The sequence below is a fragment of the Somniosus microcephalus genome, chromosome 1 (genome assembly GCF_052327205.1).
Source record: "Somniosus microcephalus isolate GS21.2 chromosome 1, FLI_Smic_1.0, whole genome shotgun sequence".
NCBI classification, from domain to species: domain Eukaryota; kingdom Metazoa; phylum Chordata; class Chondrichthyes; order Squaliformes; family Somniosidae; genus Somniosus; species Somniosus microcephalus.
The window spans coordinates 104727528-104753368 of NC_140987.1; the positions used below are offsets into that span (position 1 = coordinate 104727528).

Genomic DNA, 25841 nt, shown 5'->3' on the forward strand with positions numbered 1-25841 from the left:
ATACAACACAAAAAACAATTGACTTTAACTGTGTCACTAAATTGCCAGACATGAATATAGCATTATAATTTGTAAAGTATTAACCGATCTCCCGTGGTATTGTTTAGGGGTAGTTTGCAGTCTAGAGCTTGATTGTAATCTTTAGCTGCTAACCTGACCTGTCCCTTTAAAACCAATGATAAAATTCCTCGTGCCAATGTTGTGGGGGAGTACTTAGAGAAATGCTACAGATTTCAATACTTGGATCCTTCCAGTCAGCATCCAAGCACTGAAATCTGTAGCATTTCTCTAAGTACTCCTCCTCCCAACATTGGTACAATTCTTCTAACAAATCCCCTTCGGCCATTTCTTTAGCCAGACCAAGGTTTAACCTTGAATTCCATAATTTCAGCTTTAGTAGCAGCATTTCATGAGGAACTTTATCAAATTTTTTTGGAAATATTTGTATATGGTTTTCACTTGAGATATCACTTCTTAAAAAAAGTTCAAGAGGTTCAGTAGACAGGATGTTCCCTTTCTAAAACCATATTGTCTTCTATTTTTTAGATTTGTCCCATTCAGGTACTCCTCAGGTTTGCACTTGATGATTAACTTCATTATTTTCCAAAGTATTGATGTTAGACTGATGGGTCGATTTGCCTGGAGTAGATTTGTCCCCTTTCTTGTATATGGGTACAAGGTCAACTTATTTCCAAGCCTAATGGTCACTCCACAACATTTATTGACTCATACGATGATTGTTAGCACTTCACAACCATGTCACAATTTCAATCCTAATCTTTCTAATATCCTTGGATAAATGCCATCCGTCCCCAGGGATTTATTTATTTTGAGCACTGCAAATCTCTTTGGAGCCTCCATTTTATTGATGCCAAAGTCCTCGGCCTTGATTACAGTGGGGTACGAGGAGTGTAGGGGAGGCTGGTAGCGGGTAACGAACCTGGCAAGGTCAGGGACATATAGCTCCTGGCCCACAGTGAAATGTAAAATAATTCTTAAAACTTACCTTCTGGGCCTCCTGTGGCCCACCATCCGTCTCCCAACAGGATTGCCTGCACCCCCGTTCAGGCTTTCAACTCGAATTCAGATTGGGTCCTGATGACATCATTGGACCTTATCTGCATATTTAAAGCTTCCTTCTGCGGGTGTGCTGCTCATCTGCTCAAAAGAGCAGGTTAAGGTCGGGACATGGCAGGAAGGCAGTGAATTAGAGGGGGTAAGTGACTGGCCTCATTTTAACTGCCCACCCCCCGCCCCTACCATCTGGTGGAGGCAGTTAAAATCAGGGCCAAGAAGTCTGCAGAGATTACTTTCATCACAGTGGGAAATATTACTAGAGTACTCTCTTGTGAATGCTTGATGAAAGTATTCGCTTAGGGTTCTTGATGTGCCTCAATAATTCCGAGACTCGAAGGTAGCAGAACAAAACAAGGCTTTTATTAACTTAGAACGAAACACGTAAGCGAGAGAGATGTCGTCCTTCTGGAGACTGGGGCTAGACTGAAAGCTAGCTTACAAACGGGGCCAGGTATGGGCGGAGCCCTACACACAGCACATTCCAGTATACAATACAGCACATTCCAGTACACAATACAATGAGGTCTGGGGGAAGGGAAATGACACTGAAACCGATCTCAGTCACAGGCAGTGATGAATGGAAATATTTCATCACAGTTCTAACTATTCTCTGCTTGACCTCAGCTTCATATCCATTAACATCTTCTAAGGTTCTCACCTCTTCCTTGACTGCCCTCCAGCTGTTATGATACTGAAATAATTTCTTGCTGTTGATTTTAGCATCTGGAGCTACACTCATTCTAGTTCTCCTTTAGTCCCTGTAATCGCCCATTTGACATACTTCTGAAGTTTCCCATTATCATCCCAGTGGGCCCCTTCTCCCTACAGCCTTTGTGAAGCTCATTGTTCTTTCTTATTTCACTTCTGATTGTCTTGCTGAGACATTTAAGATTATGTTTATTGTGTCTGCATTTGCTAATCTTATGTATGTATTTCGCCTGGATTTTCCTTGGTATACCTTTGAAGGTACAGTAAATCCCTGAACAACAACAACTTGCATATATATAGTGCCTTTAACTTGGAAGAAAAAGGTCAAAGTCACTTCAAAGGCATAAGGAAAAAATGGATGTTGAGCCAAAGAAGATTTTAGGAGGGGTGATCAAAAGCTTGGTCAAAGAGATGGGTTTCAAAGAGGATCTTAAAGGAGGAGTGAGAGATGGAAGGATTTAGGAGGGAATTCCAGAGTATGGGACATAGGTGGTTCAAGGCATGGGTGCCAATGGTGTGGTAAAAGAGGGGGGGGGAATGCACAAGAGGCTAGAGTCAGAAGAATGGAGACTTTGTGGGTGGGGGGAGGGGGACACACTTGCAAGGATAGAGGAAATTATAGAGAAAGGGAGGTGCAAGGTCATGAAGGGATTTGAACACCAGCAGTCTGACAACACAGAGCCATTGGAGGGGTCAAGAGAAGTGTTGATGAAGTAGAGGTCAGTATCATCAGCATACATGTGAAAGCTAACCCCATGTCTGCAGATGATATTACTAAGGGGAAGCATGAAAGTGATAAAGAGGAGGGAGCCAAAGATAAATCCTTGGGAAACTCCAGAGTTAAGAGAAGCCATTGCTGGAGATGCTTTGGTTACAATCAGATAGGTAAGAGTGTAATCAAGCAAGGGCAATCCCACTGAGCTGGACAATGGAGTAGAGACATTGGAGGAGGATGGTGTGGTCAACCATGTCAAAGGCTGCAGAGAGGTCAAGGAGGATGAGGAAGGATAATATACCACAGTCACAGAGGATGTCGATCATGACTTTGGTGAGGGCTGTTTTTGAGGTATGGTGGGGCAGAAATATGATTGGAGAGATTCAAACAGAGAGTTGCAGGAGAGATGAACATAGTGTTCGGAGGTGACATTATATTCAAGCATTTTGGAGAGAAAAAGGATATTGGAGATGGGGTGATGGTTTGTAAGGGCAGAAGGGTCAAGGATGGATTTTTTGGGGTGAGGGATGATGACAGTGGCTTTTAAAGGAAGAAGGACAGTACCTTAGGATAGGGAACAGTTTACAGTGTCAGATAGCATGAGGGCCAGGAAGGGAAGTTGGGTGTTCATTTGTTTAGTGGGATGGGGTCCGGGGAGCAGGAAGCGTGCCTCATGAATGAGATCAGCTCAGTGAGGGCATGAGGGAGATAGGCGAGAAATTAGAGATGCAGGTTCAGAGCTTGAGCAAGGAGAGAATCTTGAGGGAGGTTTAGCTTGGTGGGAAAGAAGAAGGGGGCATGCAGCAGAAACAGCTGAATAGATGATTTCAATCTAAGTAACAAAAGTCCATGAGCTCCTCACACTTGTTGTTGGAAGTGAGGGTGGAAGGGGCAGGAGAGAGGGCTTTAAGGAGATGATTGGCAGTGGAGAAATGAAGCCAGGGGATAATCTTTGGTCTCCAGGATGATCATCAGAGTAGTGGATGGTTTTGGTAGAGGAGAGTGAGGCCCAATAGCCCTTGACGTGGTATCAGCCACATCTGGTGATGAATGGTTAAACCAGTTGTGCACCAGATAAGGTCAACTCTGCACCCCTTGGACTTGGGAGAGCAAAGATGGGAGCCATGACATAGGGAACAACCAGGATGGGAGAGAGTAAAGTTTTTGCTGAGGACAACGGTGGAGGTGAGGGAGTGGTTGAGCGAATCGACCGCTACAGATGTATCATTGTGACTGGAAAGCCAAAGAGCGTTTGTAAATGACTCAGAGGAGAGTTCTTTCCAGGGACAGAAGCAGAAAGAACCCACATCTACATCTCTCCTATGTTCCTCTGAAGAAGGTAGTAGGGTGTGCGTGGTGAGGGTTGCAAGGAATTATTTGGAAATGGCAATGTCAGTAATTGAGACCATGGGAATAGAGAGGCCACGAGAGATGGCAATGTCGAGAGGTATACCGTTGTCTGCTAGGAATACAGTTCTGGACTTCAATGATGAAGACAGACACAAAAAGGAGGGCAATCGAACAATGCTACAGCACTGTGGTACAAAGGGTTAAGGGGTACAAGAGAGAAATGTAGATAGAAGAGGTGGAGTTGCGGTTACAATTTGGGGATATATAGCTTATTTTGAAGCCATGCCTGGGAGCTCCAAAGGATGTGTTGCATCCCAGCTGCCAGGGTAAGGAACATAATGTAGTGGATGGAAAAACTTCTGAAAAGGTAGGGAAACCAACTAGAAGTCATAGTTCATAGAGGAACTGATGCCATGGGAAGAAATAGGATGGAGGTCTTGCAGAAAAGGTTGAGGACTTTGGTTCTGGTCTGGACTGCAAGAACTCGAGGGTAGTAATCTCAGGATTACTCCTGGTACAATGCACTGGAGTTCAGGAGAAGCAGTTTAGGCTTGTCAATGTATGGTTAGAATGATGAAGCTTGATTTTCCTCTGGGGCCTGGACGTGTGGTGAGGTGGGACTTTTGGCTGCCCGTCATGTGCAGTCCATCTGAGGTCAGGCTCATTTACATACTGAGGGCAAGTGCCAGCATCATTTTCGGCATCGCTGGCACACTCATATCAGGAAGGGGAACACAATTGCTGTGGCGTCGTAGAACAGTGTAATGTGGTCAGTGTTGCATGCTGAGGAAGACATTTTTATTGAAAATTTGACGTTTTTAAATTTCCTGCTTTGACTAACGCAATTCCTATATTACAACTGAAAATGCTGGAAAAACTCAGCAGGCCAGGCAACATCCATGGAGAGAAAATAGAGTCAACGTTTTGGGTCAAACCCTTTGTCAAGACCGACAAAGTCTTGACAAAGGGTTTGACCCGAAACGTTGACTATTTTCTCTCCACGGATGTTGCCTGGCCTGCTGAGTTTTTCCAGCATTTTCTGTTGTTATTTCGGATTTCCAGCATCTGCAGTATTTTGCTATCCTATATTACAACAATGACTGCACTTTAAAAAGTACTTCATTGGCTGTAAAGCGCTTTGGGACATCCGGTGGTCGTGAAAGGCGCTATATAAATGCAAGTCTTTCTTTCTTTCAATTCGTAACCGATGGCGCTACAATCAATTGCTGCAGTTAATTTTAAATCCTGCTGGCAGCCTTTAGCAGTACTGGGCACCAAGAACACACCATGTGTAAATGATAGGAAGTGCATCAAGTAACATCAGCCCATCATTTGGTTTCTATTATAATATGTCTGTCCATATTTGGCAAACGTATTATACACCCAACATCTCTTCCAGCAGGAGTATCTATCTTAATAAAGTATAATAGAAACATTCAACTTTAGAAAGGCAGATTTTGAGGAGTGAGCAAAGGAAAGTAAACTGGACAGTCATGTTAGAGGTCGAAAGCATAGACGAAAAGTGGATCATGTTTTGAACTACTAAGCATGGAGGGAGGAGCAATAATACAATGCTGTACGCCCGAGGCACTGAAACACCCACTCCCTGGAAAATCTGGCGTGGAATCCGGTCTCAAACGCAGCCAGTGAAGAGCACTTTACTGGTAGGGGATGGAGGGGGATCAGGTGGGGAGCAAGGGACAAGGGGGCTGGGTGGGGTGGAGAAAAGGACAGCGATGCCTAATTTTTTCTTATATATCCCGTGAGCCAGGAGCAGGATAACCTGTACCTGGTGGAGGAGACAAGTGATGAGGAAGACATGGTCTCCAGCTCTGGAGATAAGTCTAGTGATGATAAATTTGCAAGATAAATAATAGGTTCTCAGGTTACCAATATAACAGAATATGCATTGACATCCTTGAGCTTTAATTTCAGCACAATAATACTCAGGTCTGTCATTTAAAATTATAGTCTTCAATGGCAGTTATTGGCATTCTCAGCAAAGCACAGATATCAAACTCTAAAGTAAATGCAATGGCATTTGTAGACTGCAGCTAATGCCATGTGTGACTAAATATCTTGTGGCCAAATCTCCAGGAATAGGTCTAACCAGAGTTTACAACTCTAACAAGCATACACTTTGGGCTGGATTTTGATACTGGAGGCGTGTAGGAGGCGGGACTACAACTTTCGGGGTTGTAGTCCCGCCTCCATTGAGTTGTGGCCAACCCACGTGATTTTCACTTGATTGACCTTGATGAGCCCGCCTAGCGGGCTCAGCAGGCCAATTAAGGGCCACAAGGCAACAGGTGACATCACAGATTGACATTTCATCTGTCAAGAGCTTTTGACAGATGAAATATCAGCGTTTGACAGCTCTTTGAAGCTGTCAAACACTGACAATCTGTACTCCAAGTTAATTCCTTCCTCTCAGGCTGATTTAGAGATCTCTCCAGAACAGAAAGCTAAATGATGCAACTTTTGACAGCTCGCAGCCATTCTGCTTTCTGTGCTGGTGAGATGAGGGACTCCCGAGACCTGAAGGAAGGAAGGCTGTAAAGGTAAGAAAAGGTAAGTAAAACTTCTTTAAACACTTTACACACACCAAACACACTTACCTCTGCACTTATGCACCCATCACTCACCTGAACAACGGACATCTCGAACCCTCCAAGCCCTTCAGCCTGATGGTCCGCCTCGCGTGGCGTGGTTTGGAGCCGTTGGGAATCCCACACTTCATGAATAAAAATAGGGATTAGGCTAAAAACTGCCCGTTAACTACCTGTTAACGGGCAGTTAATTGGCAGTAATCCCCTTCCTGCCTCGGGGAGGTGGCTCCCAGCACAGGTCGGGTAGCCACCTCCTTTGAAACTGGCATGGAGGCGGGTTGGGGCGGGATGGGTTCGTGCCCCCCGATTTCGAGATTTTAACCCCCACACGCCTCCAATCCCGCCTCCATGGCCCAATGAAAATCCTGCCCTTTATCTTACATTTTTAACAGATTTGGAAATTTTTAAGTATTGGTGAGTCGCATCGTTAAATTATAGGTTGTCATCTTGATGTAGTTTTGCTTGATTATCTTTGAGAAATAAGGTGTACTTCTGCTTTTATTACTTGTGTCCTTAGTGGATTACTGAAATGGCAGAATTCTCTGAATCATATGACATATATACAAATTTTACTCAGACCGTATGTTGCAGTCAGCGGTGAACGAACGGCGGTAGCCATTCGTTACGCTTGCATTTGCCCATAGACTTTTTATGGGCTTTTGTACTGGAAGTTCCTGTCAGAAAACTATCCAAAAAGTGCAGCACCCTCTACAGAGTATCAGGGTCCTGTGTGAACAGGGCAAGTAACTGTGTATCTCCTTAACCAATCAGAATGAAGAATTGTTAATGAGCAGCGCAGAGTCTGAACCAGGAAGTGCCAGTTGGAATTTTTAATTCAATGTCCAATCAGGTACAGAAATTGAAATAAAGAGGGAAAGAAAGATTGGATTCAGAGAGAGAAAAAAAAGAGACAAAGAGAAAGTTAAAAAAAAATTTAATGTTTTAAAATCTCCAACAATAATTAAAATCTGAAGGAATAAGAGTCCAAACTTGAAAAAAAAAATTTCAGTGCCAGAGAGATTGTTTGGCAGTAATTAAGATTTATCACACCGTTAAAAGGGTACTTAAACTGGAAATGACAAGCTCTAACTTTTTGTGATGAACTTAGTTCCTACCTCTAAGGTATGTACAGCAACTTCACGCTGTTCAGTGCATTTGAACGATGAGTCAGACAGTGAGATATTGTTATTGCGCAGATTCTGGAGGAGCAGGGCATCTTGGACAGCAACTTCCGGATTTCCGCTTTTAACTGCAAATGTGCGGTCGCCGGAAATTGCTGTCCTGTTTCCACATAAATAATGGTGAGCGCTGTTAGCCTCACTGTTATTTCTACTGCAAAATCCGGCCCATTATAAACTGTTAGCTAGACAAAAGAATATTTCATAACAAGAGTAGATGAATAAGATTTAGTTAACAGGATTGAATCTAATGGCTGTAGATGGAAGATGGCTTTGGACTTTTAAAAAAATTTGGAGTATTTTTTGCTGCTCAGGGTGCCAGACGTTAGTGCTGGGAGATGGAATGCTTTACATTTCAGACATTCGAGGATCGATTTTCCAAATGCACACTGCCAGCCCAGATCTTCACTAAGTGGGAGCGCATCTTGGTAAATCACAGGCACGCTGTCCACAATTTTTTGCCTCTTACTTTGAATGGACAGAAAATCATAGTGTAAGCCCAAAATTTCCCAATATGCAATTGGACAAGGCTCCCTACCAAAAGCACGCATTCTTGAAATCTTCCGTTCATTGTCAACATTAAGCATATCCAGGTCAGGTATAGCTCTCCCACATGGCAGCTGTCACCACATGGCAGCTGTCTCTCATGCTGCCAGAACATTTCACATCTAATCTAGAGCATTCTTTTGTCTCCACTAGTCCTATCACCATCTCATCTCGTTTTGAATACCTCTTAACGTCTCTTCACTTCTTTTGTTCTCTCCCAGCCCGGCCTCTTAATCTATTTCATTTCCTTTCCCAGTTTTGAAAAAGGGTTAGACCCGAAACGTCGACTCTATTTTCTCTCCACGGATGTTGCCTGGCCTGCTGAGTTTTTCCAGCGTTTTCTGTTGTTATTTCAGGTATAGAAACATAGAAACATAGAAGATAGGAGTAGGCCATTCGGCCCTTCGAGCCTGCTCCACCATTCAATGAGATCATGGCTGATCATCCAAATTCAGTACCCTGTCCCTGCCTTCTCCCCATATCCCTTGATCCCTTTAGCCTTAAGAAATATATCTAACTCTTGAATATATTTAATGAACTGGCCTCCACCGCCCTCTGTGGCAGAGAATTCCACAGGTTCACCACTCTCTGGGTGAAGAAATTCCTCCTCATTTCAGTCCTAAATGGCTTACCCCTTATCCTTAGACTATGACCCCTGGTTCTGGACTCCCCGGCCATCAGAAACATCCTTCCTGCATCTAGTCTGTTCAGGCCTGACAGAATTTTATAGGTTAAGATGAGATCCCCTCTCAATCTTCTAAACTCCAGTGAGTATAAGCCCAATCGACACAATCTCTCCTCATACGTCATTCCTGCCATCCCAGGTATCAGCCTGGTGAATCTTCGCTGCACTCCTTCCATGGCAAGAACGTCCTTCCTCAGGTAAGGTGACCAAAACTGCACACAATACTCAAGGTGTGGTCTCACCAAGGCCCTGTACAACTGTAGCAAGACATCCTTGTTCCTGTACTCGAACCCTCTTGCTACGAAGGCCAACTGTCTGTGTGGAGTTTGCACATTCTCCCCGTGTTTGCGTGGGTTTCCTCCGGGTGCTCCGGTTTCCTCCCACAGTCCAAAGATGTGCGGGTTAGGTTGATTGGCTATGATAAATTGACCCTTAGTGTTAGGGGGATTAAATACGTGGGGTTACGGGGATAGGGTGGGATATGTGTTGGTGTAGGGGTTACGGGGATCGGGTGGGATATGTGTCGGTGCAGGCTCGATGGGCCGAAATGGCCTCTATCTGCATTGTGGGGTTTCTGTGATTCTGTGATTTCTGTGAACATACCATTTGCCTTCTTAACCGCCTGCTGCACCTGCATGCTTACCTTCAGTGACTGGTGCACAAGAACACCCAGGTCTCTTTGCACTTCCCCTTCTCCCAATCTATTGCCATTCAAATAATAATCTGCCTTCCTGTTTTTGCCACCAAAGTGGATAACCTCACAATTATCCACATTATAGTGCATTTGCCATGTTTCTGCCCAATCACCCAACCTGTCCAAATCGTACTGGAGTTTCATGACATCCTCCTCACAGCTTACCCTCCCACCCAGCTTTGTGTCGTCTGCAAATTTGGAGATATTACATCCAATTCCCTCGTCCAGATCATTAATATATATTGTGAACAGCTGGGGTCCTAGGACCGATCCTTGCGGTACGCCACTAGTCACTGCCTGCCACTCGGAAAACGACCCGTTTATTCCAACTCTTTGCTTTCTGTCCGCCAACCAGTTCTCTATCCAAGTCAATACATTGCCCCCAATCCCATGTGCCTTAATTTTGCACGCTAATCTCTTTTGTGGGACCTTATCAAAAGCCTTCTGAAAGTCCAAATACACCACATCCACTGGTTCTCCCTTATCTATTTTACCAGTTACATCCTCAAAAAATTCCAGTAGATTAGTCAAGCATGATTTACCTTTTGTAAATCCATGTTGACTTTGTCCGATCCTGTCACTGCTTTCCAAGTTAGTTTCAGAGTAAAGAGCCCTACATGCTATTTCATCAGTGTGCTTTAGCCCCAACCTCGCAAGAGCACTCCTTGCTGTATTAGTGTGACATTTCCACTTCTTGTGGCCTCTCATAGTGAGATTGCCAATTAGTGCTAAATTAGGAATATTTTGTGCTATGGGTCCATGCCAACTGGGACTGGTTTGAGACTGTTCAAACGCATTACATGTAGGATCCCTTCAGTCAGCACACAGAGAAATTTTCAATCTATCTGGATTTGAACCCAGAAGTGAAAGGTCAGTTCTAAACCACTGTACCACCCAATCTCTTGTGGCTTGGAGCTCTCTATTTCTATTAATTTATTGAGTGACTTGACTTGCTTTACTTGGATTTCAAGCTAGCAAATACTTGGAATTTCCATTAGTTTAAATTCATAGAAGGCTTAACAGTAAGCTTTGTATTTTAGTTAATTCATTCATGAATATGATTTGACAAGCTAGTCTAGTGAATTGCTAATTAAGTGGAGATTTTAATTCCTGGGTGGAAATAAGGCGAGAGATGCTGGACTCCCTGCCCAGAAGGGGGGGGGGAGCTAAACACGATCAAAATCACGAAGGAAGTGGTACTCGGTAAAATAATGGGACTCAAGACGGATAAATCACCTGGACCTGATGGCTTACATCCTAGGGTCTTGAGGGAAGTGGCGGTAGGGATTGTGGATGCATTGGTAATAATTTTCCAAAACTCCCTGGACTCGGCAAAGGTCCCGGCAGACTGGAAAACTGCGAATGTAACACCCTTATTTAAAAAGGGCAGTAGACAGAAGGCTGGAAACTATAGACCGGTTAGCCTAACATCTGTGGTCGGTAAAATTTTGGAGTCCATTATTAAGGAGACAGTAACAGGACATTTGGATAATCATAATTTAATAGGACAAAGTCAGCATGGTTTTATGAAGGGGAAGTCATGTTTGACAAATTTGCTGGAGTTCTTTGAGGAAGTAACATATAGGGTGGATAAAGGGGAACCAGTGGACGTAGTGTATTTAGACTTCCAAAAGGCATTTGACAAGGTGCCACACAAAAGATTATTGCTTAAGATAAAAAATCACGGGATTGAGGGTAATATTCTGGCATGGATAGAGGATTGGCTATCTAACAGAAGGCAGAGAGTTGGGATAAATGGTTCATTCTCAGACTGGCAATCAGTAACTAGTGGTGTTCCGCAGGGGTCAGTGCTGGATCCCCAACTCTTTACAATCTATATTAACGATTTGGAGGAGGGGACCGAGTGTAACATATCAAAGTTTGCAGGTGATACTAAGATGGGAGGGAAAGTAGTGAGTGAGGAGGACATAAAAAACCTGCAAGGGGACATAGACAGGCTAAGTAAGTGGGCAGAGATTTGGCAGATGTAATACAATACTGGAAAGTGTGAGGTTATGCACTTTGGCAGGAAAAATCACAGAGCAAGTTATTATCTTAATGGCAAGAAACTGGAAAGTACTGAAGTACAAAGGGATCCGGGTGTCCTGGTGTACGAAACTCAAAAGGTTAGTATGCAGGAGCAGCAAGTGATTAAGAATGCCAATGGAATGTTGGCTTTCATTGCTAGGGGGATAGAATATAAAAATAGGGAGGTATTGCTTCAGTTGTACAAGGTATTGGTGAGACCGCACCTGGAATACTGCGTACAGTTTTGGTGTCCATACTTAAGAAAGGACATACTTGCTCTTGAGTCAGTACAAAGAAGGTTCACTCGGTTAATCCCGGGGATGAGGGGATGGACATATGAGGAGAGGTTGAGTAGATTGGGACTCTACTCATTGGAGTTCAGAAGAATGAGCGGCGATCTTATTGAAACATATAAGATTGTGAAGGGGTTGGATCGGGTGGATGCGGGGAGGATGTTCCCGATGATGGGTGAAACTAGAACTAGGGGGCATAGTCTTAGAATAAGGGGCTGCTCTTTCAAAACTGAGATGAGGAGGAACTACTTCACTCAGAGGGTGGTAGGTCCATGGAATATGCTGCCCCAAAAAGCTGTAGAAGCTACATCATTACATTGTGGCGGATCGCCACCTAAACGGGCGCAATCCACTTTTCCGTCCGTGGACAATAAATCGGGCACCTTGCCTTTAAGAAGCATGCTGCCTTTAAGGCATGACAAAGGAGCAGGCGTCGCCCTCAGTGTGTACTCAAAAGCGCGGGTGTCGCCCTCAGTCTGTTTTCGGGTTTAGCAGAGAGAGGAGCTGGGGCAGCCATCTCTCAAGAGAATGTAATGAAAGCCATGTGTTCCTCAGATCGGTTCGGCCTCCATTCGTGTTCCGCGGCAGCCGCAACAACATAAATTTAAAACAGAAATAGACAGTTTCCTAGAAGTAAAGGGAATTAAGGGTTATGGGGAGGGAGCGGGCAGGAATTTGGACATGAGTCTAGGTTCGGATCGGTCATGGCCCTGTGGGTAGCGGAGCGGGCCCAGGGACCATGTAGCCTGATCCTGCTCCTATTTCGTGTGTCTAATTCTGTTAGATTCAGGAGATGGTTCTGTGATAGTGGATTGGCGGTTAGGATCAGATCAGCCATGATCTTATTGAATGGCGGAGCAGGCTCGAGGGGCCGATTGGCCTAACCCTGCTCCTATTTCTTATGTTCTTATGTAAGTCAATTTTAATGACCGAGCCTCATTAACATTTCGCCAGCTAGCTGCCTGGCAAAAATGGATGTAAGGAGGCAGCTGGCCGGCTACCACCCTTCGAAGATCGGGTAGTCTGGAGACCACCCACCGGCACTCATAAGTCGGCAAGAGGTTTGGGAGGGTTTCACAGGTGGGGAGGAGGGTGGGCCCAGTAGTGTATGTACCTTTAAGAGAGAACTACTTTTACAGCTCCTGTATACTGTAGTACCGGCAGTGACCACACCTGTATATAAGCCCCGAGCAGGGATCTGTACTGTTAGTTTTTAGACTACCCTCATCCAGTAAACACCTGTTGATTGTTGATCTGCAGTCACCGTCTATTTATTGAAGAACACCATACCTTAAGATTCACGGATTTAACAGTGGCGACGAGGTCGATTCGAACCTACCTGCAACTCTGCATTTCCTCCCAGGGATTCGCTCCTGGAGGACAGTGGAAGAAAGTCGAGGCCAGAAGCACAGGCGTCGACCACGAGCAACCGCCCAGTCATCCAGCAGAGAGTGAGCATCGCAGGGGAGGCTGTTGAGAGCTGGGCTTGGTTCTCCAGCCACGACGATCCAGCAACAGGTACAGCGCAGACCCTTCCCGGACAGCCGCGGCTGGAGCCGACCGACCACACAGAAAAGGCCGAGCAGCGTCGACGGGGTAAGAGAGAGGGTAAAGCGCAAAGGGCGCAGGCGGGGGTTGAAGACCGAGCGGCGTCGATGGAAAGCAAAAAGAGAGAGAGGGTAAAGCACAGCCGGGGTTCAGGACCGAGCGGCGGCAACGAGAGAGGCGCACAGCAGAACGCGCAGAGCACAGCCAGGGCTCAAGGGCTGAGCAGCCTCCGCGGGGGAAGAAAGGAAGCACGGGAGATGCCATTTGAGCCGTGGAAAAGAAGGGAGAACGCAGGAGACGCCATTTTTGAAGCCGCAGCGGAGAAGAAGGGCGAGCGCGGGGAGAAAGGGAAGCGCGGGAGACGCCATTTTGAGCCAGCGGAGAAGAAGGGAGAGCGCGGGAAACACCATTTTAGCCAGTCTAACCACACCCAGGGATGCTGAAGAGTGGCAGTGTCACAGCGTTCGACAATGAAGTCGAAGATTGGGCGACGTATGTGGAACGCATTGAGGTGTACTGCAAGGCGAATTAAGTGCCAGATACCAGGAAAGCACTGGTTTTGTTGAATTCCATGGGTGCAAAAACGTATGGCTTACTGCGAAACCTAGTAACCCGAGAGAAGCCAGTGGATAAGGATTTCGAAAGCGTAGTGGAAATCCAACAGGACCAATTAAACCCCACACCGCTGCTGATAGCAGAAAGATTTAAGTTTCACAAAAGGAACCAGTATAAAAACGAGAGTAATGCTGAGTATTTAACGGAAATGCGCATGCTATCGAAACACTGCCAGTTTGGAATGGGACTAGCAGATACGTTAAGGGACAAGTTTGTGTGTGGGCTTCAAAGTGAAGGAACCCAGAAACGGCTTCTATCAGAAAAGGATCTTACGCTGGACTAGGCTTTCAGCATGGCAGTATCACACGAAGCAGCCGCACGGGGCGCTGCAGAGATACAACGGGGACCGCAAGAATATGGCACCAATGAAATGTCATATGGAGCAGGGAAGTGTTATCGCTGCGGCAGAACAACACACGACCAGAAGGATTGTTGGTTCAAGGACCAAGTGTGCAGACAGTGTGGAAAAGCAGGACACATAGCAAGAGTCTGCAGGTCAGGGAAGAAAACCAGCAGCAAGAAATCTCCACAGGAGAAGTACAAAAAGGTACATAAGGTGACGGAGAGTAGTTCAGACGAACAGAAAAGTGATACAGACTCCGGAAGCAAGGAGCTGGGTTGTCTGAAACTACATAATGTAATCAAAATGGAGGATCACCAGACTATCTGGGTCACGCTCAAGATAGACAGAGTCCAAGTGAAAATGGAATTGGACACAGGATCAGCCCTAACAGTCATAAACCGAAGGGACTACAAGCGGCTATTCTCACATATACCCTTGAGAGATACAGAGATTGTCTTGAAGACGTACACGGGGCAAAAAGTCTACCTCAAAGGAATAATAAGGGTGAACGTGATATACAACGGCCAGGAAACACCAAAAATGGACCTATATGTATTGCCAGATGGAGGACCACCACTACTAGGACGTGAATGGATCCGGAAGATACAGTTAGATTGGCATTCCATACAGGCACTGACGGTAGAGGCCAAAAAGGATGACGACATCACACCTGGACGACTGTCAAAAATGCTAACTGACGCACAAGAAGTGTTCCAGGAGGGACTCGGAACACTAAAAGGCATAACAGCGATGATCGAAATAGAGGAAAATGCAAGCCCAAAGTTTTTTAAGGCCAGACCGGTACCTTATGCGATCCGCCCAGCTGTCGAAGCAGAGCTGGAAGGTTTGGAACGTTCAGGAGCACTGTCCAAAGTGGACTGGAGCGAGTGGGCTACACCCATCGTTCCTGTAATGAAGAGGTCGTTGAGTAATACGCCTGGGGAACCAAAGAAGGTTCGCATCTGTGGGGACTTTAAGGTGACAGTGAACCCAGTCCTTCACACGGTACAATATCCGCTTCCGCGGATTGAAGATATTTTCGCCTCGCTATCTGGAGGAAAACGCTTCACTAAGATTGGTCTGGCCCAGGTGTACCTGCAAATGGAGGTAGAAGAAGCCTCGAAACAATACCTCACGATCAACACTAACAAAGGTCTCTACCAATACAACCGGCCGGTGTTCGGGGTAGCATCAGCTCCGGCTATTTGGCAAAGGGCAATGGATCAAGTTCTGCAAGGGATTCCGGGGACCCAGTGTTATTTGGACGACATCCTGGTCACGGGCGAAAATGACAGTGATCACCTCGCCAACCTGGAGCAGGTGCTCATTAGATTGAAGGAATATGGGCTACGAGCTAATCGCCACAAATGCGAGTTTTTCCAGAAGCAGATCTCGTATTGTGGCCACGTTATTGATGAAGAGGGGTTACATAAGTCCCCTAAAAAGATTGAGGCAGTAGTCAAGGCTCCAGCACCGGAAAATGTGTCACAACTGAGGTCGTTCCTCGGGCTGGTGAACTACTACCATAAGTTCTTACCAAATTTGTCTACAGTATTACACCCACTGAACACCCTACTGCAAACGGGGGTACCATGGAAGTGGAATGACGAATGTAAACGAGCTTTCCAGAAGTGCAAAGAATTGATCACATCAAAAGAGGTGTTGGCTCATTTCAACCCAGCACTACCAATTCGGTTGGCGTGTGACGCATCACCCTATGGTATTGGAGCGGTGCTGTCGCACAAATTCCAAGACGGGTTGGAGAGGCCAGTAGCCTTTGCGTCTCGGTCACTGACCTCAGCCGAGCGCAACTACGCCCAGATTGACAGGGAGGCCCTCAGCCTAGTATGGGGAGTGAAAAAGTTCAACCACTATCTTCACGGGCAGAAGTTCACCTTGCTGACAGACCACCAACCACTTGTCTCCATCTTTAATCCAAAGAAGGGTGTTCCGGTGATGACTGCAGAACGGCTACAAAGATGGTCCCTTTTTCTAGGGGCGAACCAATATGAAATAGAGTATAAGGGCACGAAACAGCATGGAAATGCTGATGGGCTATCACGCCTGCCACTGCCTACTGCGGAGGAAGCACCAGCAGTGGACCCTGTCGAAATATTTTATTCGTCTATAATTGAACGCTTGCCAGAAACTAACGCGGATATAGAGAAGGAGACTCAAAATGACCCGACACTGTCTTGGGTATATGATTTGACGGTGAAGGGATGGCCAACACATGGCAACTCACTGTTGCCAGCATTCTCATCCAGAAGAGAACAGCTGTCAGTATGCCAGGGGACCTTGATGTGTGGATCCCGAGTGGTAATTCCACCCAAGTTAAGGGAGAGAGTGCTCAATGAGCTTCACGAAGGCCATCTGGGAGAGGTGAAAATGAAAAGCCTCACTATGGCTTATGTGTGGTGGCCGGGAATCGATCAACAAATCGAGGACCTAACAAAGAGCTGCTCAGGATGCCAGAAGGTCCAAAATGCACCACCACATGCCCCTCTACACCCATGGGAGTGGCTCTCCTCTCCATGACAACAGGTGCATATTGATTTTGCTTGTCCATTCATGGACTCAATGTTCTTAATAGCAGTGGATGCGTACTCGAAATGGCCTGAGGTGATCAAAATGTCCTCCACCACTACGGAGAAAACGATTGCAGTCCTACGGACCATATTTGCCAGGAACGGCTTGCCAGAGCAGATTTGCTCTGATAACGGACCACAGTTTGTGTCCGAAGAGTTTCGGAAATTTATGAAAAGGAATGGGGTAAGGCATTACACATCCGCCCTGTATCATCCAGCCACAAATGGATTGGCTGAGAGGTTCGTACAAACCTTTAAAAAGGCAGTAAGGGCCATATGCGATGACGACATTCCACTGCAGCATAAGGTGGACAATTTCCTGTTAGCCTACAGAAATGCGACACATGCAGTTACCAACCAGACCCCGGCCATGATGTTCTTTAACCGAAGGTTGAGATCTCGTCTGGATTTGCTCCGACCAAATGTACGAAGAAATGTTGAGAATAAGCAATTCCAGCACATCAATGGGAAGCCGACAAGGAGCTTCAATGTAGGACAACCAGTCTTGGCCCGCGACTACCGAACAGAGAAATGGCAACCAGGGATGATATGCACACGGCAGGGGCCACTAATGTACACAGTGGATGTTGGGGAGAACATTGTGAGACGCCATGTTGACCAGATTCTAGCGTCACAGGAACGAGTCAACCCCATGTCTCGCGTACCTGGTGATGAACCCAACATAAACAGTAGCATCGGAAACTGATGAACTAACCGACGACAGGGGCCAGAATCGCTTCCGCACCAAGAACAAGACACTCAGGAAAGGCGCTATCCAGAAAGGATCAGGAACCCGCCCCAAAGACTGAATCTATAAATGGACTATTTCAGTTAATGTGCATGTTAAAAGTGTTAACTGTTATTTGAATGTTATGGTACTGTTAATCTAAAAGGGGAGGAATTGTCGTGTATGTACCTTTAAGAGAGAACTACTTTTACAGCTCCTGTATACTGTAGTACCGGCAGTGACCACACCTGTATATAATCCCCGAGCAGGGATCTGTACTGTTAGTTTTTAGACTACCCTCATCCAGTAAACACCTGTTGATTGTTGATCTGCAGTCTCTGTCTATTTATTGAAGAACACCATACCTTAAGATTCACGAATTTAACAGGCCCGGGGTGACAGAGGCCCAAACTTTCTTTGTGGGGATCAAGAAACACTCCTGCTCCTCTTCGTCCCACAAAGATAAGCTTTGTACTTTCTTTTTTGGCCTGTGCTTCTGCTCTGACATGTTTTACTGGTGTCAGCATCCATGGTGGACAGTCAGTAGCCCATTAAAATTGGCCCCAATTTGCATATATTTCTGAGGCATCCCACGAGGTTAAACTCACCCAGTCTAACATTGAACTACATTTTGAACACAACTAATGCGTTTGGCTTGTTTACCTTACCCTGTGGATTATTACAAATGTTAATCATCCTTTGAGTATCAATTTTTTTACACCTCGCCCAACATTGCTCTGCATTGACTTCAATGAGGAGTAAAATCGGTCGGGTTGTAAAACCAACGTTGCACCTGATCCTGTCAGTTTCCCAATAGGCAGACTAGGTGATAATTAGCCTCATAGTTACCAAAATTGTTCAGAATATATCAAGTATGATCTTGCATTATAAAGCCTCAGCGTATCTTCTGTTGATTTATACTCCATTGTTCTGGCAATGTATCCCACCTTTCTATTTGATTTTACAGAGTACAGTATATTACAACTTTAAAATTGATTCAAAATGGTTCTCCTTGTACTAACGTTACAGTTGCAGGAGTTGATTACATAAATGAATGTATTCATGAAATTTGCACCTCAGGGTAATTGTACCCTAAATCCAGAGACAAAGCCTGGCCTAACTTTGGAGCAAAGTGAGCGATACTCTGTAAGACATTGACCAAAAACTTAACTGGACCAGCCACATAAATATTGTAGCTAAAGGAACAGGTCAGAGGCTGGGTATTCTGCGTCGAGTGACTCACCTCCAGACTCCCCAAAGCCTTTCCACCATCTACAAGGCACAAATCAGGAGTGTGATGGAATACTCTCCACTTGCCTGGATGGTGCAGCTCCAACAGCACTCAAGAAGCTCTGCACCATCTAGGACAAAGCAACGCACTTGATTGGTACCGCATCCACCACCTTAAAAATTCACTTTCTCCACCACCGGTGCACCGTGTCTGCAGTGTGTACCATCTATAAGATTCACTGCAGCAACTCATCAAGGCTTCTTCAACAGCACCTCTATCACCTAGAAGGACAAGGGCAGCAGGCGCATGGGAACACCACCACCTCCAGGTTCCCCACCAAGTCACAAACTATCCTGACTTGGAAGTATATCGCTGTTCCCTCATCGCTGCCAGGTCATAATCCTGGAACTCTCTGCTGCACTGTGGGAGTACCTGCATCACATGGACTGCAGCGGTTCAAGAAGGTGGCTCACCACCATCTTTTCAAGGGCAATTAGGGATGGGCAATAAATGCTGGTCTTGCCAGCGAAGCTCACATCCTGTAAATGAATAAAAATAAATCTATCACTTACTTTGCTTTGCTCGAGAATCAGGCCTCAGCAGTAACTGAGTTTAACATTGATGTAAAGTGGTTTAATGCTAAATCCTGCTCCCCGATTATGGTTTGGGGACTTCCTTAATCTAGATTACTTCAAATCTCGTATCTTAGATCACTCTATAAGCACATTGTAGAGCTGCTTTCTTGCTATCGAGTTCTGTTGCTGTTTCCAGATCAGGAATGCCTTGCGCTTGAGGCTTATTAGCTCCTGGATCTCCTGGTCATTCTCATCGAATCAGTCTTGGTGTTTCCTGGTCGAGTGACCGAGCGTCTCTTCACAGGTGCTGATTATGGAGGCCTTGAGTGCAGACCAGGTGCTGTGGGCACTCTGTGTCTCTGCATCACTGGGAGTCATCAGGTTGCTTGTGAGGCGCAGGCTGAATAGGGCTTTCTTAGCGGGGTCTTTGAGTGACCATCTTCAAGAAAGGTGACAAGTCCGATTGCGGTAATTACAGAGGAGTTTCCCTGCTGTCTGCCACAGGGAAAGTCATCGCAAGAATCCTCCTCAATCACCTTTTCCCAGTGGCCGAAGATCTCTTGCCAGAGTCACAATGTGAATTCCACCCACTAAGGGGCACAATGGACATGATCTTCACCGCACGTCAATTACAAGAGAAATGCAGGGAACAGCACCAACCGCTGTACATGGCCTTCTTTGATCTCACAAAGGCCTTCGACACTGTCAACCATGAGGGATTATGGAGTGACCTCCTCAAATTCGGCTGCCCTCAAAGGTTTGTCACCATCCTCCGCCTGCTTCACGACGACATGACCAATGGTTCCACCACAGACCCAATTCACGTACGAACTGGGGTCAAGCAAGGCTGTGTCATCGCACCAGCGCTCTTCTTGATCTTCCTTGCTGCAATGCTCCATCTCACCCTCAGTAAGCTCCCCATTGGAGTGGAGCTAATTTACAGAACAAACGGGAAACTGTTCAACCTCCGTCGTCTCCAGTCCAGATCCAAGGTCGTCCCATCCTCTGTCGTCAAATTACAGTATGCAGACGACGCTTGCGTCTGCGCTCACTCGGAGGTCGAACTCCAAACCATCATCAACACCTTCACCGAAGCATACGAGAGCATGGGCCTTACACTAAACATCCGTAAGACAAAGGTCCTCTACCAACCTGCCCCCGCCACACAGCACTGCCCCCTGATTATCAAAATCCCCGGCAAGGCCTTGGACAACGTGGACCACTTTCCATACCTCGGGAGCCTACTGTCAACAAGGTCAGACGTCGACGATGAAGTCCAACACTGCCTTCAGTGTGCCAGTGCAGCCTTCAGTCACCTGAGGAAGAGTGTGTTGAAGACCAGGAACTCAAACCCGGCACTAAGCTCATGGTCTACAGAGCAGCAGTGATACCCGCCCTGCTGTATGATTCAGAGACATGGACCATGTACAGCAGGCACCTCAAAGCACTGGAGAGGTACCACCAACGCTGCCTCCGCAAGATCCTGCAAATCCATTGGCAGGATAGGCGCACCAACGTCAGTGATCTTGTTCAGGCCAACATCCCCAGCACCGAAGCTTTGACCATGCTCACTCAGCTCCGATGGACGGGTCACATTGTCTGCATGCCCGATACGAGACTCCCAAAACAAGCGCTCTACTCGGAGCTCCGGCACGGCAAGGGAGCCCCAGGTGGGCAGAGGAAACGCTTCAAGAACACCCTCAAAGCCTCCTAGAAAAAGTGTAACATTCCCACCGACACTTGGGAATCCCTGACCCAAGACCGCACAAAGTGGTGGAGAAGCATCCGGGAAGGCACCAAACACCTCGAGTCTCTTCGCCGGGAGCAAGCGGAAGCCAAGCGCAGGCAGCGCAAGGAGCGCACGTCAACCCAAGCACCCCACCCACCAGCCCCTTCAACCACCGTCTGCCCCACCTGTGGCAGAGACTGTAGGTCCCGCATTGGACTCATCAGTCACCTGCGAACTCATTTTTAATGTGCAAGCAAGTCATCCTCAGTTCTGAGGGACTGCCTAAGAAGAAGATGAGCACATTCCAATTACCCTTACTTTTGAGAGTATCTTATTTATTTCAAGACCTATGACTGGAATTTCCTCGGATTTGCACCCGCTCCGTCACCATAAATGTGATTTCCGTCATATTTCCGGCAAATTTACGGCGGGAGAGTGGGAGCGTTCTGAGGGAATTCCCGGCCCTAGGTAAGTTATTAGTAACATGTCCAGGATAATGAAACAAAAAAACTATCTACTGATTGGCATTAGTTACTGGACTTAACCTATGTATTCTTAGGATCTGTCATATTCGATCAATAAACAGCATTGCATCTTGAGGCCTCGTTTCAAGTTAAAAACCATCAGGGAATTTATTTAAAAGGAAGCAAATAATTAACAGTCATATAACACAGTGATATATTTTACTTTAGAAAGCCGATTATCCAAACCTTCAAGTGAGAAAAATAATATAAAGATTGCTGGGCTGAAAATCTGTGGCTTTTTCTGTATACTCCTATCGGCGGGAGCGCAACAGAAGGACCGAGATATGATAGACTTCAGCCTGTCTTGTAAGTCTTCTTGGGGCCTTGTTTGGGGCAGAACAATCAGCCTGTTGGCATCTTATGAGAAATTGTGTGGCCGCCACCGAGTCATGAGATTCCCAACAGCTGCATCATATCATTTGCAGGGTCAGGGTGCTTTCTATAGTTGTTTCAAATTTCAGAAGTCTGCAGGCAGTGGTGTGGCAGGTGCGGAGGCCTTTTTTCTGACTTCAAGGCTTCTGCACAAACCAGTTGCACCCAGCCTTGGGTGCACTAGTAGACCTTCCCTTAGGAATAGAGCATGACTGGGAGAATGAGCAGAGGCCACGCAGAGCAGGACAAGCTGCCAGGAGAGAGAGAAGGTAGGAGGAGGACAAGGGGGAGAGGGGCGTTCAGCAGGAGGCCATATCCACTCAGGGTGTTCAGGGAGCACTTCTCCTACCTGAATCTCAGCGAGGAATAATGTGTGAGATGCCTGCGCTTCAATAAGGATGTCCTCACTGAAATCTGCCACCTGCTGCAGCCACAACTCCAACCTCAGAGCAGGGCGAGGACCACATTGCCAGTGGCTGTGAAGGTGACCGTGGCGATGAACATTTATGCCTCTGTCTCCTTCCAGGCTGGAGCTGGAGACATTAGCAACATCTCACAGTTTGCAGTGCACTGTTGTATAAAGGAGGTCACTGAGGCTCTCTATTCAAAGAGAGGTAACTACATTTTATTCTCTCTTGCCAGAAACAAGCAGGTGGAGAGAACACGAGGATTTGCTAGGATTGCAGGCTTCCCCATGGTGCAGGGTACCATTGACTGCACGCACATTGTTTTGCGGGCGCTGCATGTCAACTCTGCCATGTACCGGAACCGAAAGGGATTCCACTCCCTCAGTGTCCAGCTGGTGTGTGACCATACTCAGTGAATCATGCAGATCAATGCCTGGTATCCTGGCAGCAGTCATGATGCCTTCATTCTGCAGCAGTCCACAGTGCCAGCTGCATTTGAGACACCACAGCAAACCAAAGGGTGGCTACTGGGCGACAAGGGCTGAGGACATGGCTCATAACTCCAGTTCACAACCCACGCACATGTACCCAGCATGCATATAATGAGAGCCATGCTGCCACAAGAAATGTGATAGAGTAGACCATCGGTGTGCTGAAACAACGATTCTGCTGCCTGGACTGCTCTGGAGGAGCCCTGCAGTACTCGGCTGAGCGGGTCTCAAGAGTCGTGGTGGTCTGCTGCATGCTGCACAACATCGCCATCATGAGGGGACAGCCCTTGCTACCAGCTATCAGACGAGCAGCTGAGGAGCATAAGGAGGAGGAGGAGGAGGAAGAGGAAGGGAGGCGCCAACCTAGACAGCCCCTTTCTGCCCGAATTGTCCATGAAGAACTAATTCGAGTGCGATACCAGTAACCGCATCCCCAAATTCCCCATCCACCAACAGTCCCACACTCCTTATCTTCCCTCTGTCACTGACCAATACATCGTCCTCCTGGCCACAATGCAAAAATAAACATTGCAAACAAAATTTATGAATGAAATCATGCCATATTCCATACACAATTAAACCCTTGTGCATTCCCTTAGTGCCTGTCTTCCCTGTGTCTTTGCTTGCCCTAGTGCTCCTACAAAATGCAACGCCAGTGGCTGCAGCATGGCTGGTGGAGGACACTGCAAATGGCCTTGGAGGATGACCTCAAGCAGCTTTGGGTCGAGAAGGCACGGCATAGGCGCCAGCAGTCTGGGCTGGCTGGTTGACAGGCAACAGCAAAGGCACTGATGGAGTGGCAGGGGTGTAAGCACGAATGCTGTGGTCCTGACAGAGGACAGCCAGTTCATGCTCTATGGAACCACTGCCACTCCCCCGGGGCAGTGCCTCAGCAATCCTAGTAATCTGTTGGAGGACAGATTGCTGGATGCTCTGACACCCTGCAGGCCCCTTTGAACACTGGTACCCGCAACCATGATGGCAGCAGTCTAAGCTTGCATGGCAGCAAGCTGACCTTGCATGACTTTACTCTGAGCTTCCACTGCAACACTCAGACTTTTCGTGGAAGCTGTTTGCGCTGCAATGGAAGCTGAGAGATTAGCCATCAGGCGCCGCATCATGGTTGGGTCCACAAATGTGCCCATGGAGTTGGCCACCACTTCCATGCTGGAAAAGATGGGCTCCAAGCAGTGTGAAAGTCCTGTGCCAACTTGGTGCCGGACTCCTCCACTCCTTGACATTGAACGCAGGCTTTCTGCCAAGCTTCCTAATGCACCAAACATTTTGTTGTGTATGCCCATCAGCCTTCTTCTGTAGCCTGCATGATCGAAGTCCTCATCTGAGACCTCTGTAGCAGAACTCGTGTGCGACCTTGCTCTCCAGCGAGCTGGCACTTGTGCTATGCTTGCCGTCTGCCCTAGCAGCAGCGCACTCATTCCCATTGTCTCACGACATGCAGATCCTGCCTCTAATCTATCCTCTAAGATACGCACACAATCAGTATCTGAGATGGTGGCTGCAAGTGTGAAATCAAGAGACGGTGGCCTAGAAATAAAGTTGTTAGCGCCAGCCGCTAGCGCCTTAGGAGGAGGAGAAGTGGGGCACTAAGCGGCTAGCGCCCGGGCGCTGCGCGATCTGCGCCTCTCGCGAACTTCAGTTAAGATTTAGCGCCGGCGCAAAACAGCTGCGCCTGCTCAGCTGCGCGCGCAGATCCTGACGTCATTTCATGGTGCAACGCCCTTGGTGCGCCCCGAACCGGAAATTCACTGGTGCCGGCCTAATGTGCGCCTGGCGCCACTAGCGACTGGTAGAGGAGAACGGTTCCCAGTCGCTGCGGGGCGCAGGGGGTGCAAATTAAAAGGGGACTCCTCCTGCAGTCTAAATGGCAGCCATTTTGCGCCAATCCTTCTTTGTGAGAGAAGGATATTTGGAGAGAGACAAAGGGAGAGAGCTTTCTGGTTTGACTCAACGCTCACACAGGTATTTGTGGCTTCAGGCCAGAGCTTTGCACTTGCATTTAACTTTCAGTGCCATAGCCTTGATTCGAAACATATAATGGGGGCTGCAATGGGTGGAAATGTTGGCTTGCTGCATTGCATTCAAAGGGCTCAGAGACGCCGTGAGAGAATGCCAGTCATGGCCAGATGGAGAAGGGCCAACAGGCGTCGGCACAGGAGGCCTTACCCACCCAGGGTATACCACCAGCTGTTCTCATATCTGAACATGTCTGAGGAGCAGTGTGTTCGGAGGCTGCGATTCAGAAGGGAGGTGGTCAATGAAATCTGCCACCTGCTTCGCAGAGATCTGCAGCCACAGCTGAGGAGCAGGACGTCTCTGTCAGTGGCAGTGAAGGCAACGGTGGCTCTCAACTTCTATGCCACCGGCTCCTTCCAATCCACTACTGGGGACATTGCCAACATCTCCCAGTTCACGGTACATTGCTGCATCCGCCAGGTGACCAATGCCCTTTTCAGAAGGAGACGTCAGTTCATCTCCTTCCCCATGACCCTGGACAAGCAGCAAGAGCGTGCAATGGGATTTGCAGCATTAGCGGGCTTCCCCATGGTGCAGGGCGCCATTGACTGCACGCATGTGGCTTTGTGGGCACCTCTAGAGAATGCCAAGGATTACCGCAACTGGAAGGGCTACCATTTGCTCAACGTGCAGTTGGTGTGTGACCACAGGCAGCTCATACTAGCTGTCAATGCCCGCTTTCCAGGCAGCAGCCACGATGCCTTCATCCTGCACCAGACTTCTGTGGCAGACATTTTCGAAGCCCAGCCTCACCCACGAGGATGGCTTCTCAGG

The 25841-nt window shown here is 47.1% G+C and overlaps 1 protein-coding gene across 1 annotated transcript in view; it reads left to right on the forward strand.

The window, feature by feature from the left end:
- Positions 1-25841, forward strand: part of LOC147124270 (A disintegrin and metalloproteinase with thrombospondin motifs 19-like) — a 719202-nt gene that overhangs the window by 378742 nt on the left and 314619 nt on the right. The window lies entirely within an intron of this gene.